The following is a 14,682-nucleotide window of genomic DNA, read 5'->3' as shown; positions in this document are numbered from 1 at the left end:
CACTTTTGCTTCTGAATGGTACTTGTGGAAATTTTTTTAGAACAGGGAAATGCATTGGGAAGAAAGTGCAAGAAAACACCCTTTCCACATGTGTAATAATGCTATTCTGTTGACCACACTGCCATCTAGAGGTTATGTAGGAGAAATGCAGGAAAGGAAATAATTGTGTATGGCTTGGATCTCTATATGAAGTTGCCAGGCCAAAAGGTGAGTGCCTAGAGCTTTCCTATATTTGCTTCATGACACTGATACATGGTGTCATCTACCACTAATCTAAACAGACCTATGAGACAGTTTAGGTTGAGTGGCCCTGGTCTATGTTTCATTTTGATAGAATTTATTTCAGCCCGAGCTGGATATTGAATTAATTTCTATTGCAAATGGGAAAAGTTCCATTCATTCCATTTCCATTGTGAAGCACTAATGTGGAAATGTTGTCATAGTCATTCAAAGACCTTTAGGAAAGTTAGGTGAGGACTTCACCTTCCAGCAAAAAAACTTATGTGAGTTGCTCAAGCCAATAGTTCTAACTAGAGATTGATATTTTAAATGCCAAAACTGTTCCTTAGAAAGAGCTTTATAGGGAGTGGAATTGGCTGACTTGGGAGTATTCTTAGATAATATGTTTAGTTAGTCTGGGAGGACTGATTATTTGACGAATAGAGGCAAAATAGAGATCTAACGGAATGAAGAGCAGAAAATGAATTAAAGTTCTGTTGCTATTTTATGTGTGAGATTAGACCTGTACCAGCAACTTACTTTAATTTCATCCAAAAGATGTGTAATACCAGACAAATACTATATTTATTTTAGAAAAAAAGGGAACAATAATCTGGCCCCTAGAAAGCTTCCAAGAGGCCATTAATTACTTCCAATTTTCAGAGGGTGCCCCAGACTTGGGGGATGGGTTGTGATTCACTTGTAGCTGGAATGTCTTCCCTGTGGATGCTACTCCAGAGAGGAGGAAGGGGGTGTTCTGGTGAGTAGGGAGAGGAAGAGACTGGAGAGGCTAGGGTATAGGCCAGTGGTGGTGAACTTTCGTATGGCATGTGTGCCACAGCGGGCATGCAGAGTCCTCTCTGTCGGCATGCGAGCCAAGTCGTGCCAGGATCGCCACAGCCGAGCATTGGATAACAGCGTACATAGGGGCCATGTGCATGCTTGGGAAGGAGTAGCACGTCTCAAGCCATGACTCAATAGCCATGACTCATCCAAGCTTTTGCATGGCCAGTCAGTGTGCTGCCCAGGATATATTTCCTTGGACTGGATGTGAGGTGTTTTTTCTAAACTAAAACCTCAGTTTTCAGGTTTTATTGCAGTGTTGGCACTCTGCGATAAATAAGTGGGTCTTGGGTTGCAGTTTGGGCTCTTGATCTCCAAAAGGTTCAGCATCACTGGGTAAGGGTTAGAAAAATGAGGTGTCCTGGCATGTTCTTGATGGTTCGAATGTGTTTAGAAGGGGAAGAAATGTTGAGCTGGGCAGAAAAAGTTTCCCAAGGAAGGCTTTTTCAAAATCGCCCTCTCTTCAATGGTACTTTCGCCCTGTATTAGGGTTAAGGGAGTGCACCAGGGTAGGGTTAGGGTTAGAAAAAGGAGGTGTGCCGGCATAATTTTGATGGTTGGAATGTGTTTAGAATGGGAAGAAATGTTGAGCTGTGCAGAAAAAGCTACTCAAGGAAGACATTTTCAAAATCGCTCTCTTTTCAATGGTATTTTAGCCCTATGTAAGGGTTAAGGGAGTGCACCAGGGTGGGGTTTGGGTTAGAAAAAGGAGGTGTCCCGGCATGATTTGGATGGTTGGAATGTGTTTAGAAGGGGCAGAAATGTTGACCTGTGCTGAAAAACCTACTCGAGGAAGGCTTTTTCAAAATTGCCCTCTTTTCAATGGAACTTTTGTCCTGTATTAGGGTTTGGGGTGTGTACTGGGTAGGGTTAGGGTTAGAGAAGTGTCCCAGCATGATTTTGATGGTTGGAATGTGCTTAGAATGGACTGAAATATTGAGCTGTGCAGAAAAACCTACTCAAGGAAGGCTTTTTCAAAATCGTCCTATTTTCAATGGTACTTTCGCCTTGTATTAGGGTTAGGGGTGTGCACCAGGGTGGGGTTGGGGTTAGAAAAAGGAGGTGTCCTGGCATAATTTTGGTGGTTGGAACGTGTTTAGAATGGGCAGAAATGTTGAGCTGTGTAGAAAAAGCTTCTCAAGAAGGCTTTTTCAAAATTGCCCTCTTTTCAGTGGTATTTTAGCCCTATATTAGGGTTAAGGGAGTGCACCAGGGTAGGTTTGGGTTAGAAAAAGGAGATGTCCCGGCATGATTTTGATGGTTGGAGTGTGCTTAGAATGGATTGAAATATTGAGCAGTGAAGAAAAACCTACGCGAGGAAGGCTTTTTCAAAATCACCTTCTTTTCAATGGTACTTTCGCCCTGTATTAGGGTTAGGGGTGTGCAGCAGGGTAGGGTTATGGTTAGGGTTAGAAAATTGATGTGTCCTGGCATGATTTTGATGGTTGGAACGTGTTTAGAATGGGCAGAAATTTTGAACTATGAAGAAAAAGCTTCATAAGGAAGGCTTATTCAAAATCACCCTCTTTTCAATGGTATTTTAGCCCTGTTTTAGGGTCAAGGGAGTGCAGCAGTGTAGGGTTGGGGTTAGAAAAAGGAGGTGTCCCGGCATGATTTTGATGGTTGGAATGTCTTTTGAATGGACAGAAATGATGAGCTGTGCTGAGAAAGCTATTCAATGAAGACTTTTTCAAAATTGTCCTATTTTCAATGCTATTTTAGCCATTTATTAGGGTTAGGGGTGTGCACCAGCTTAGGGCTGGGTCAGTGGTGGTGAACCCATGGCATGAGTGTCACAGAGGGCACGCAGAGCACCCTGTGTTGGCATTTAACCTAAGTCACCCCAGCATCACCTCAGCCGCGTATCAGATACATAAGGGTGTACATAAGGGCCATGTACATGCTCAGAAATGAGTAGCAGTGCCAGTTGATGACGTCACAAGCCACAACTCATTAGCCGCGATTCATCTGAGCTTTTGCATGGCCGGTCAGTGCGCTGCCAAGGATGTATATTTATTGTCTTGGACTGGCTGTGAGGTGTTTTTTCTAAACTAAAACCTCTATTTTCTGGTTTTATTGCAGTGTTGGCACTTTGTGATAAATATGTGGGTTATGGATTGCAGTTTGGGCTCTTCGTCTTTAAAAGGTTCACCATCACTGGTAGAGGCCATCCTAGGTTCCCACCAGTCTCCTGTGCTCCCTATTCCAAACAGTTTAGGTGGACAAAAAGCCTGCTAGGAGAAATGCAGGACAGAAAAGTTTGTCTCTGTCATTCTTCCTATTCTGTATATGTTGCAGGCCCAAATTCAGGTAGGTAGGATCATCTCAATAGCCATATACCTTGAAAGATGCAGGAGTATATAATATATATGCATACTTTTTCAGAACCTGGTTTTACAAAATATTCTTTATATGGGGCAGGTGTTGTGTGTATGACAGAGAGTGAGTGAGCTGAAATGGAAGAGGCTGTGACAGTAGTTGCTTTGGTGTTAATACTTCCCCCTACGAATTAGTTTCAATTGATTTGCAATGATAATGGAAAAGTTTTGCATTCTCTGTGCTTGAGGGCCAAATTCTGTTTCAGAGAAGCTCTGCTGGGCCATAATCTAGGGGTGGGTGGGGCCAAAGTCAAATGGGAGGAGCCAAAGGGCACCATGGTGTTGTTTTGAGCTCTTTCTGCTCTTACTTCTAGCTCTTACTGCTAGAAGTCAGGAGAAACATTTCAAACTTTTAGAAGGAGGGGGAAAACAGGGCAGTTGGAAACCTCCAAACATTTGGTGCTTATGGGAAAGAGGACTGGGCCATAGGAAAGGGTGGGACCATTGGTGGAACTTTGATGTGCAGTCCCTCATTCTGCACAAGTAGCAGAATGTAAAGGAAGATTTCCCCTGGGGTTTTGAGTTATCCATTTGAGCTGAGCATTGCTTAGGGATGGAGGATTTATTAGAAGGTTATCTTGAAGAGCAGTAGTAATGAATTCATCCTTTTATTGCTTGAATGCGTACTGTGGATGCAAACTAAGAGAGAGCTTTGACAAGTCGTTTCCACATACCCTTGGATTTGTGCCTCTGCTGGGAACTCTCAGCAGGAAATCCTCCACATGTTTTCCTTTAATGCACACTACTTAGAAGACTGCCTCGTTTTGATTCAAATATCTGCATGTAGCAGTAACATAACCTGAGCCGGGCGATGATAAATGCCATCACAGATAAAAGGAGTGCAGTGATTTGACCGAAGTGAATATTCAGACATACAATACTGAAAAAAGAAGAAGTCCCAATAATCATCACTCAGGGGCCTTTTAAATAGAGTAAGTGCTGCTACGTTTATGGTATGCTCGAAAATGGAACTTAGAGTGTAGTCCTTAGATGCTTTATGTTACTCTGCTAAACTGAAATTCTGGCTTACTTAATAATATAGCAGGTTTCGAAACAAAACAAAAGAAAACAAAAACAGTTTTAACTTCAGGATAAATTAAGTCTTGTTCATTTCTGTGAACAAAAATATGTTTTATGAACTCTGTATGTTCTCTGCATTATACTCTTAGTTAAAATTTTGGTATGTAACCATTATTATTGTGAGATAATAAACCATTCACATTCACAAATACACATGCACACTTACAATGATTAAAGGTGGTTGCTTATGGAATATTTCTTTCAGGATATAGACATACTAAATTTTACAGGTTGAATATTTCTAACACTCAAACCAGTGTGTTATTTTGCTTCATTTTTAAATAAGCAGAAGCAACTCTTTCACTAAAAAGCAAAGGTTTAAAATAGCCTTTGTGTGACATCCAATAAACATGGTATTTGCATTTCCTCTTTTTCAGTATTTTCTATAGTTCTTTTCTCAGCACTGGAAAGGTTTGTGTGTTTGTTCACTACATCAGTATCCCACCTCATAACATAAAGTTCTCTGGATTGTTTTCAATAAATAAACCCAAAAATAAATTAAATGCAAAATAAGTAACCATAAAAATCAAAAGCAGCATAAAACAGGACAAAAAACCAAACCCAGCAACACCCCTCAATTAGTCAGAAAGATTTTAAATCTGAGAAGCTCAAAGTCAGTGCCAGTTCCAGGTGTTGGAGTGCCCTTGGGCAAGACACCCACAATGTGCCCCTCCTTACTCATTACTCTCCTCTTTCACCATCTTTGTACGCAGCTGCTCTTGCCTCCTTTCCTCTTTCTCATAATTGCTGTTGCTTGCTTGCCTGACAGGCAGAGGTCCAACGAGCAAATTGGCAGTGGCATCTCCTAGAGAGAGGCAAGTGAGCAGTATTCATGGCCTCCAGGATACTCCAGACATCGTCCTGCAACTGGTCTGGTGCCCAGTTTCTGTTCATGTTTGGATTGCTGCTTGCTTTGAGCAAACAGCAACATTGCACAACTCAACCTATGATGAAACAGGAGATAACACAGGAGAATTTGCACGTGTGTCCTTGGTAAGCTAAAGAAGGGCTGATTCAGTCTATAGATACAATTTGCACAAATCAAACTGGAAATCAGGAATAAGGCAAATATGAGTGCATGTTTGACAATTTGTGAACAGTTTTGGCAGGCACGTGTTTGTCTTTATGCTTGCATTTGGTGTTTCCGATGGAACATATGTACATGCATTGTTAGCAGAAATGGAATTCTTGTGCAGCCCTTGCTAGGATCTTCTGGTCCTCCTCCTCCTCAAAAGTGTTCTCTGGGCTAGGGTGACAGGTGGATGAGCAAGCATATTACAGTTGTGAAAGGGGAAAGCAATCCAGGTTCTCCTTTCAGCAGTGCCCTGTTGGGGTGTGGAACCTTGGCAAGTCTCAAATTGTGCCTGGTTTTGACGCTGGTCCTTGCTGGTCTACCCAAAGCATTTAAAAGGTCTGGTCTTTTTAAAGTCAAAATTCTCAGAAACTGGGGAAGACCATGGCTCTGGCACCCCTTGGCACAATGAGTGTGGTATTCCAGATGAAATGGCCTTTGCGCTAGATGTGTGCGAGTTTGCATGGGTCATGTTAAGACAGTCAAGTTTACATAAAGTGGAGATGGTTTTCAATTAAATTTGAGTAAAGCAACCCAGTGTGAACAACTGAAAAGTGGCTGTTCTAGGGGAAAAGAATAGACCAAAAGGAATAGTGCATTTAACATTTTAATTCAGTAAGGTTGGTGGCAACTGAAATAATATAAAGTGGAGTTGATGAATCTAGCTTATTAGAAAGCTGGCCCAAAACTGCTGATGTGGTTTTGGGGGTGGGGTGAAGGGTACTGAAAAAGCAAGCAAGCATTCTTGTCAAAGAAGTGTAGCTTCTAAGACCAAGGATAATGGTCATCTTTGTTCTGCTCTTTTTAATGACTTGGCAAAGAAAGGAAATTACTGAGTATCAGTTAATATAAATGTATTCAGGAATACGTTCCTACCAGGGCCAGGGCACAGGCTTGAAGAGCACACTGAAGAAGTAGCAAATTCTTTCTTTTAACCCCAAGCAAAATACCTCCTACTGCTTTAATCTTAAGCAAAACAACCCCTCCAAAGTTATCAAACAATTACTCACTTAGAATTTTATATTTTCCAAAGTGGTTTTGCCTTCAGTCAGGGTCAGCTCACGCATAATGCTAAATGCATGAGTGTATTTAACATGTCTTTTCCCTGCTGCCTTTAATCATGCCAGCTGCAGGGTGGGGAAAATAAAACTGGGAATTTCTTTTTAATTACATTTTACCTCCATGTAGTCCCATCAAAAAAATGCCTCCCCCAAAATGCTATCTGCCTTGAGAGGGAAAGTTTCTATTCATCTAAGCCATGTTATAAACTATATTTCTCCTGTTCTAGCAAGGCCCTGGATTTTTTTGTGCAGAAAACTATGGTCCATGAAAGCTGATGCCATAATAAATCTTTTTGTCTTTAAGGTACTGCAAGAGTCATTGTTGTTTTTGCCGCAACAAACAGACATAGCTGACCTTCTGGAATTTATATTTTCTCTATGATGAAAGCTACCCAGATTTGCAGCATATCAACATTTAGTGTGCAACTTTATGCTTGTTTAGGCAGAAAAAAGTCCAATAATTCCCTAGCCAACATAGACATAGCTAAATATGCATAGGGATGTGCTCTTAGCACTAGATTTCTATTCAGCTTGGTATATGGTACATTTAAAGCACAATCATGTGCATATTTAGAAAGTCCTACAGTTCTCTGGGAATTATAGGAACTTTTTCTGTCTCAGAATGCATAGGATTGCATCCAGAGATGTTTTCTACACAAAGTAAAGTGCCTTTGAGCAAACAATTTCACAGTTTCTGCTCCTAGTTCTTGAGAGGCAGAAAGTGCAATAGACTGAAGTGGCCTTCTTACTGATGTGGCCTTTATATCAGCCTTGCAGACCAATCTAAGGGAATAAAGGATACTGATTTGAACCGTTCGTGCTTTGGTGAACAAGGGTCTTTGTCAGAGTAAGGAGAACGTTGAACCAAGGTGGAATGGCACATGTCAGGAGGTCCACACTGCTGGGCTGTCCTCCGGAGACAATAATTTCATGTCATAACTTACAGCTCCCACGATAAGATTTAAGCTGAGCCAAGGCACATAAGGTTTAGGCTGAGCCAAGGCCCATAAGCTCTGGCTATAGAAAACAGCTGTGGTACACAAATTTGAGGAAATGTAGTGTTTATTACCAATCCACACTGTTCAGTCAAGCTTAAAAATATTCTTCCTGCTTCTATAAAACCTCTGATGCGTTTGGGCTTTTATGGCCTTCTCCCAAGGATGAATAATTCAGAAAGCTTCTGTTCTGCACTCAGGCTTCATCTTGCCTCTGTCTGCCCAGGGTGAAGTGTCGAGTTGATAGATATTAACAGGGAATTCTCTGAAGAACAACAGGATATTCTTTTGGGATATCCTCTCTCATGGAGATAGGAAATACCACCAGCTGCTAAAGAGGCTTCTAGCAATCGGGTATCAGTGTGGCTGCTTAACAGCTCGTTTTATGTTAGGTTCTTGTTCAGTCTGCACCCCACCCAACCCATACTAGGCAGGGTATAGCCTCTACCTGGGTCTGGGGTTTCCAGGTGAGGGTGACTCTCATCTGTGGCCTACTTTCCTCTATGTCCAAGAAGAGAAGGGTGTCTGTTTACACAGGATGAAGTGGAGAGTTGATCAATGCAAATGGCAAATTTCACACCAATTATGCTTTGAAGTGATACGATGTGTAATCCTTACTATTGTATGTAGCTTTCCACATTTCCTTCAGTGGCCAGCAAGGCTCATAGAACGGTAGAGTTGAAAGGGACTAGTAAGGCCGTTGGGTCCACCCCCTGCTCAGTGCAGGACTCCAAGTTAAAACATCCCTATTAGATGGCTGTCCAGATGCACCCTGAACGCCTCCAGTGTGGGAGAGCCCATGAACAGGGGAGTCTTATTGGCAGGAGCTTCATGAATGCATCTGCACTTCCACTTTTCTTTGGACAGGAGCTAACGGCCGCTATTGATCGTTTATGTATTCTTCTTAGAGCAACATCCAATTTTTACAGGCAAATAATTTTTGGCAAGAAAGAGAGGGAAATGTTGCCTGAACACCACTCCCAAAAGTATTTCTTTTTCACATCTGTTTTTCTCCGCCACTGCAAGCACCATTTTTTTAAAAAGATGTTTCTTCCTTCTGGTAACATGATCCTAGACAATCAGGGAGAGCAGAACCACCATGATGACGGCTATTTGGTGAGGTGAGTGAAAGCACAGGCAGCTCTTATATTGCCTTCACTCTAAATAAAGAGAGTGGGGGGGGGGGGGAGGAGGACAGCTGCTCATTGCCAGGGCAACTGGATAATGCTTGTTATGTAGCACTTTCCTTATACTTTCACTGACCATCAGGACATTTGGGTAAAGGAGGAAGTGTTGCCCTGTCAGTATTCCCTCTTCTGCCCTCTACTAGACCGTGGACAACAGAAGGCCTTGTTTCCTCTCAGTTGACATCACTGCAATTGGATCGCTGCTCCTTCTCCTCCCCCACGACACTGGCAGTTTTATTGCCTGCTAGCTGGTACAGTTTGACAAGCCAGGAAGTTTGCACCTTGGCAACAGGCTGGCATGTCCCTCCCCCAAAAAAGCCATGCTAGTGCTCCTTTGAACACTTCCAAAATCACCAAACCAGAGGGCATCAAGCACTGCCCTTAAGCATTGCTCTAATGTTTTCTGCTTGCCTGCAAAGACGCACCTTGTGGGAAGTGTTTGGCAGCAGGCATGAAATGGAACAGTAATTTGTAGAGCAGTCTTTCTTCTTATACCCACAGCTGGTATTTAGGGACAGGAAATTCATTTACTTAAGGGGTATGGCAAATTTCCCACATCCGGTGCAGTGCTGAGGACTCTGAAACTTGAATTAGGAAGCTCCTGGTCTGAGGCCTAGTGGGTAGTTGGGAATGTATGTTGAAGACTTTGAGCCCTTACTGGCTACAGAAGGGGATGGCCCCTTTGGTTTATGGCACACTGTGATTCTGTCATCCCTATAAGCATTATTTTAAAAAATGACTCCTATTGTAGCAGATAACATCCCTTTGGTTTCTAATATTTGATTTCTTTATTACATTTCTTGGGCAAAGTGCTGGAACATTCCATGGTTTTTTGGATGATGTGAATACACAGTCTGGCCTCATGCTTGGATGGGACAGAGACTGATTGGTGGATGATCTACATCAGGGGTCTCAAACTCAACTTCCCTGGGGGCCGCTGGAAGGAGAGTCTGGGTGAGGCTGGGCCGCATCAAGTATTCCACCCCCGCGGTGGTGGTGGGCCGCTCATCCCACGGCCGGCCTGGGTGCCGCCGGCGCTTTGAAGGCCGCAGGGCCCCTCCCCCGTGCCCCGCCCGTCCCGGCAACTGGCCCGCGGGCCGCGAGTTTGAGACCCCTGCTCTACAGCAAGGCTATTGTCCTGTTGGTTCTGCTGGACTTCTCAGTGGGTTTTGATGTCATCAACCATGGTATATTTCTGGATATCTTTCTGAGATGGGGCTGTGAGATAATTATATCATGGCTCTGGTCCTTGCAAGGTGTTCTTAGTAGGTGGTGCTGGCAGCTTCCTGTATAAATGCTGGTGCTGTTGGCCTGTGATTTGCCTCAGGATTCCAGCTCATTCCCTATGCTGTTGAACCTGTATGTGGAACTACCGGTAGAGATTTCCAGAGTTTGGGGATTTGGTACCACCAGTATGCTGATAACAGCCAATTCTATCTCTCCTTTCTATCCAAATCTGAGGAAGCTGTTCTAGTTCTACATCACTTCCTGATGTCAGTAATGAGAACAACCCAACTGAAACAATCTAGACAAGACAGAAGTCCTCCTGCCTAGTTAAAAGGCAGGTTAGGAATGGGGACTGAAAATTCAGGTTCATAGTCTTGGGTGTGCTCCTGGATTTGGCCTTAAATTTGGATGCCTAAGTTTGGATGGCAGCAAGGAGTGTGTTTGTGCAGTTGAGGCCAGTGTGCTAATTGCGCCTATTCTTAGTAGACAGGTGGTCTCTGATTGCTGTACGAATCCAATCAATCAGTCAATCAAGCAAGCAAGCAAACAGGCAGTATCTTTGGCAGGCAAGCTTCTGGATTGTCCAGGTCTTGTGTGAAAAAGCCTTTCTTAACCAACAGTGATATCTTCCATTTGATGCTGCTGAAGTTATGGCTCCCAACATGTCTAGATTATTCTTCCGACCTCAAGGAATCTGCATGGGAGGGCCAGCTTATAAGGATTCACATAATGAGCTCTTTGAAGCTCTCCTTGGATTGACTCAGAAATGTTCCATGGCTTCTGGAAACAAACAGGAAACTGGGTAAAATTTCCCAGGCAAGATTGGGTTGGGAAAACTGTTCCCCCAGCCTGCCCCTCAGAAACAAACTCCCAACTTCCCTTTTGTTACCTGGAAGTTGATCAGTGGCAAGAGCATGCGGTCTTGGGGAAAGTACATCTCCCATAGTCTCCTATATTCTAACATGCTGTTAGACAACCTAATGGAGAGGAGAGGTAAAAATGCACGCATCCTCCTCTTTCTTATCCCATCACTGCTCTTGTCTCCCCCAGCGTTAAGCTAAACGGAAGGAAAGGAATTGGCAGGATGGTACGAGCATCTTTCCTGCCGCTTGGTACCCTCCAGTAGTGTTCATAGTTAGGAATAATGGGACTTACTGCTCATTACATCTTGTAGACACTGGCTTATGGGGTCAGAGAGGGCTGAGAGGGAAAGCTTACTTCTCATTTTGAACCTTTATCCGCTAATGTTAGTTTCCAAACCTGGACTCATAAAACTTGGGCCCCATCTTTAGCTCATGCTGCAAAGAATTTCTACCTCCTTTCATCCTCCCTCTGTGTTTGAATCCTGCAGCAACAACTTATTTCTCACTATGCTCCTGGCTCCCAGTGTGTTTACCTCAGGGCACTGTTTAAGATTTGTTATGATACGTCTCACAGATAGAAAATGTTAAGGAACAATATTTCAGTAATGCAGGAAATGTGCCAAAGCAATGTCCCTTGATTTGCACAAGTGGATATATAAGTTGAGAGGTAGGCATTATTGCTTAGGCTTAGTTTTGTGGCAACAGGTTAACATTTGAAAAATGCTGAAACAATACCAAGGCAATTAATAGAAAAGCTGGCATATGCACAGCTTAATATGCATCTCTGTGCATATTACCTTGTTGCCAGCTGTGCTCTTTTAGAAGCCGGGCATTATAAGTTTAAATCTCTAATACAAACCATGGCATGAAAGGAATCTGCCTGTTTGCTGAGTCCTATTATGTGCTTTTGGACTGCGATGGAGTCCATTGGCTGCATGTTCAGAGCACAGACGCTGAATCCTATTATTTTCTTAATTAAGAATTACTATTAGGAACGTTTGACAGTAGTTTATAATGCCAATAATCCCTTGCAGAATAGTTGTTGTTCTAGTTCATAAGTGATTTGCTGAGGTATTAACCTCAGATTCACCTTAGATAGCAGGGACAGCTGTTGGACAATCAGAAACATTTGTTTCCTGGATAACTCCTTTAAAGTTGCACACACACACAGCTTTTCTTCTTTCCTATTAAAATGTTAACTTTGGTATTGTTGCAATGCAAGAGCCTTTAATTGTTAGTGGTCAGAGTTTTAAAAAGTTGTGCTGACTAGAAACTCCCTCCCCCTCGCCGTCGCCATTCAATTCTTTTGTTGATCTTGCACGCTGATGCACACGACCTACTAATGTGATTCTTGGCGTCTTATACAAAGCCACTCATCCATGCTGGATGTGAAACCAGCTTCCTGGTTTGTACATGAGCTACATCGCATTCCTCTGGTTTCCAACAAAGCTTTTAATTGGTATGCTGTGACTAATGAGCATGAAGTCCCAGAGGAAATGGAGCAGAATTTTCTATTATCCACCAGGATGAACTTAGCCCATAGATTATCAGGACTTGAACTTGGGATAAATCAGGGTCAAAGTCTCCGAATACACTGCAGCCTAATAATTGAATGTTTCTTTCATAAAATTACACTAATCAATTTTAGCTGAACTGTGTCATGCATGGACTGCTCTGAACAGAACTGGGCAGTGACCTTTTCAGCAAGACATATACCCGGGGGAAAGAAAATCTTTTACTATGCTCAGAGTGATTAGTTGATAGCAGTGACTTTGTGCTTAAAATACTGACTTTTTAATTTCTTTTACATTGCTGGCCTGCCCATTAAAGTCACTCTTCAGGATTACAAAGGCACAATTTATTAGTATTGGCCTTGTCAAATAGAAGGGATATCCATTTGGAAACAGACTTCTCACCACATGGCATTTGCTGGAAGGCAGTCCTCACTGGTAGCTACATAAACTGGAATCCAGGCCTGGGATAGCTGTCAGGCTCTGAACTTATATTATCAGTGACATGTCTCTGCTTCTCGCTTCTGCCTTTCCTAGGCTGAGCATCAAAATGTTACCTAGGGATGGAGGAGAAATTTGTTCATGTCACATTTTTGTGTGCACTTATCTCATTTCACACTTTCAAACCATTATGTGAACTGAAGCTCAGTTATCCTTTGCAATTTGCAGGTCTCCAAAGATGTGTATAAGAGGAATATACTAGATGTGCAAATTAGAGGACATTATATTAGAAATTGATTATATTAGAAAAATGTCTGCAAAAACTGTGTATATTAGGTAAAGATGAATATAAAAGTACATGTATCAAAGGAAATGTACACAAAAATGCTTAAGGTGTTTCATGTAAGCCTTAAAAAATGATCAAAGTTCAAGATTAGCCAATTTAAAAGTGGAAAATGGGATATTTAGAGAACTCAGACTTAACAAATTTGTCCATGTCTGCCCCTTCTTTTAGTCTGGATAGACAACCTGGTGCCTCTTCAACCAATATCACAAATGATTGTGGATGACTGAAATTGTGGCCCAGTACTTTGGCAGGCGGAGGTCTTGTACCCATCCTGCTCAAGGAACCCTGCAGACAGCTGGTTTGCCACCACGTGAACAGTGTGCTGGACCGGATGAACCATTGGTCTGATCCAGCATGGCTTTTCTTATGTTCTTATGCCTCTGGGAGACTCCAGGTTGTTTCCATGATTCCTTATTTATTTATTTAGGAATTTATTTATTATTTAGGGAAATGATTATCAAGCTAGATGCCTTGAAAATGAGAAGAGCTGGGTAGTAAATATAACTCTGAGGATCTGTTCAAAAGGCAGCTTTGCCAAGCTGCTTTTATAAAGTCCATCCTGGCTGGAGGATGATGGGAGTTGTAGTCCATCATCTTTGGAGGGCACCAGGTTGGGGGAGGCTTGTATATCTATATGTTTATGTTACTATTTGATAATACATTCCTGAAATACACAATGGAGTAATACTGAAAGCAAGGTATGAATGACAGAACTTTTGTGCTTGCTGAATATTATTGTTCATAACTTTATGGCTACAGATTGTTTCACCAGGTAAGTATCAAGGATGTTACTCCACACTAGTGATTTTCAAGCTGTGTTCCTTTAGAGAACTCTGGCATTTCTTAGAAAGTCATCAGGAGGTAGTTGTTTCTGGTTGTTAAGGGAGGAAGGGAACTCAGACCTTAGTATAATTCTCCTAAAGTTAATTTATCTTAGGTCCAGGTCATTGTGCCAACTGCTATCCATCATCCTCTGCAAACTATTTGGTGTATTCTAACATCTGGCCCTAGTTTTGTGAGATAAGCAATAGGCTTGAGGCTAATGCTATGTGAAAATTGACAGTTCTCCCAAAAGCACGTCTTAAAGCCCCCTGCAGTGTACAGCCATCTCTTCATGATTCTTCCCCTTGTTCTCCTGGCAACAGTTCCATGTATATGCAAACAGGATAGCTGTTGAGAAAAAGGTACCACCTATGGGAGCCAAAGGCCAGTGAGGGAAGAACAGCAGTGGGTGAGGCAGAATAGGATTAGAGGGTGAAGCTGAGGTTTTGCCAATGGGAAGAAAAGGAAAGCTACATTTGGGTGGGCGGGGAGGTTGCAAGCTGCATATAAAGATAGGGGTAGCAGATGACTTAGCAATGTTGAACGAGTGATTAAAATGGCAGGAAGAGAACTGGCCAAGAACAAGACTGGCAGATATTGCATGAAGGGAGTTGAATGGGATGACATTATCAAGGGC

General features: G+C 42.5%; 1 protein-coding gene across 16 annotated transcripts in view; it reads left to right on the top strand.

Moving 5' to 3' along the window:
* KIAA1217 (KIAA1217 ortholog) overlaps window positions 1–14,682 on the top strand; it is a 431,120-nt gene that overhangs the window by 129,953 nt on the left and 286,485 nt on the right. For 2 of the 16 annotated variants that reach the window (XM_044425223.1, XM_044425221.1), the window contains one exon: window positions 5,290–5,513. The exons of the other annotated variants lie outside the window; for them this stretch is intronic. The gene's annotated coding sequence lies outside the window, so the exon portion shown is untranslated. The remainder of the gene's footprint in view (window positions 1–5,289; window positions 5,514–14,682) is intronic. 16 annotated transcript variants of the gene reach the window in all.

The sequence above is a fragment of the Varanus komodoensis genome, unplaced genomic scaffold, assembly GCF_004798865.1.
Source record: "Varanus komodoensis strain SLA01 unplaced genomic scaffold, ASM479886v1 scaffold15, whole genome shotgun sequence".
NCBI classification, from domain to species: domain Eukaryota; kingdom Metazoa; phylum Chordata; class Lepidosauria; order Squamata; family Varanidae; genus Varanus; species Varanus komodoensis.
The sequence above is the reverse complement of the archived record's forward strand: the minus strand, read 5'-3'. Positions and strand labels throughout refer to the sequence as shown.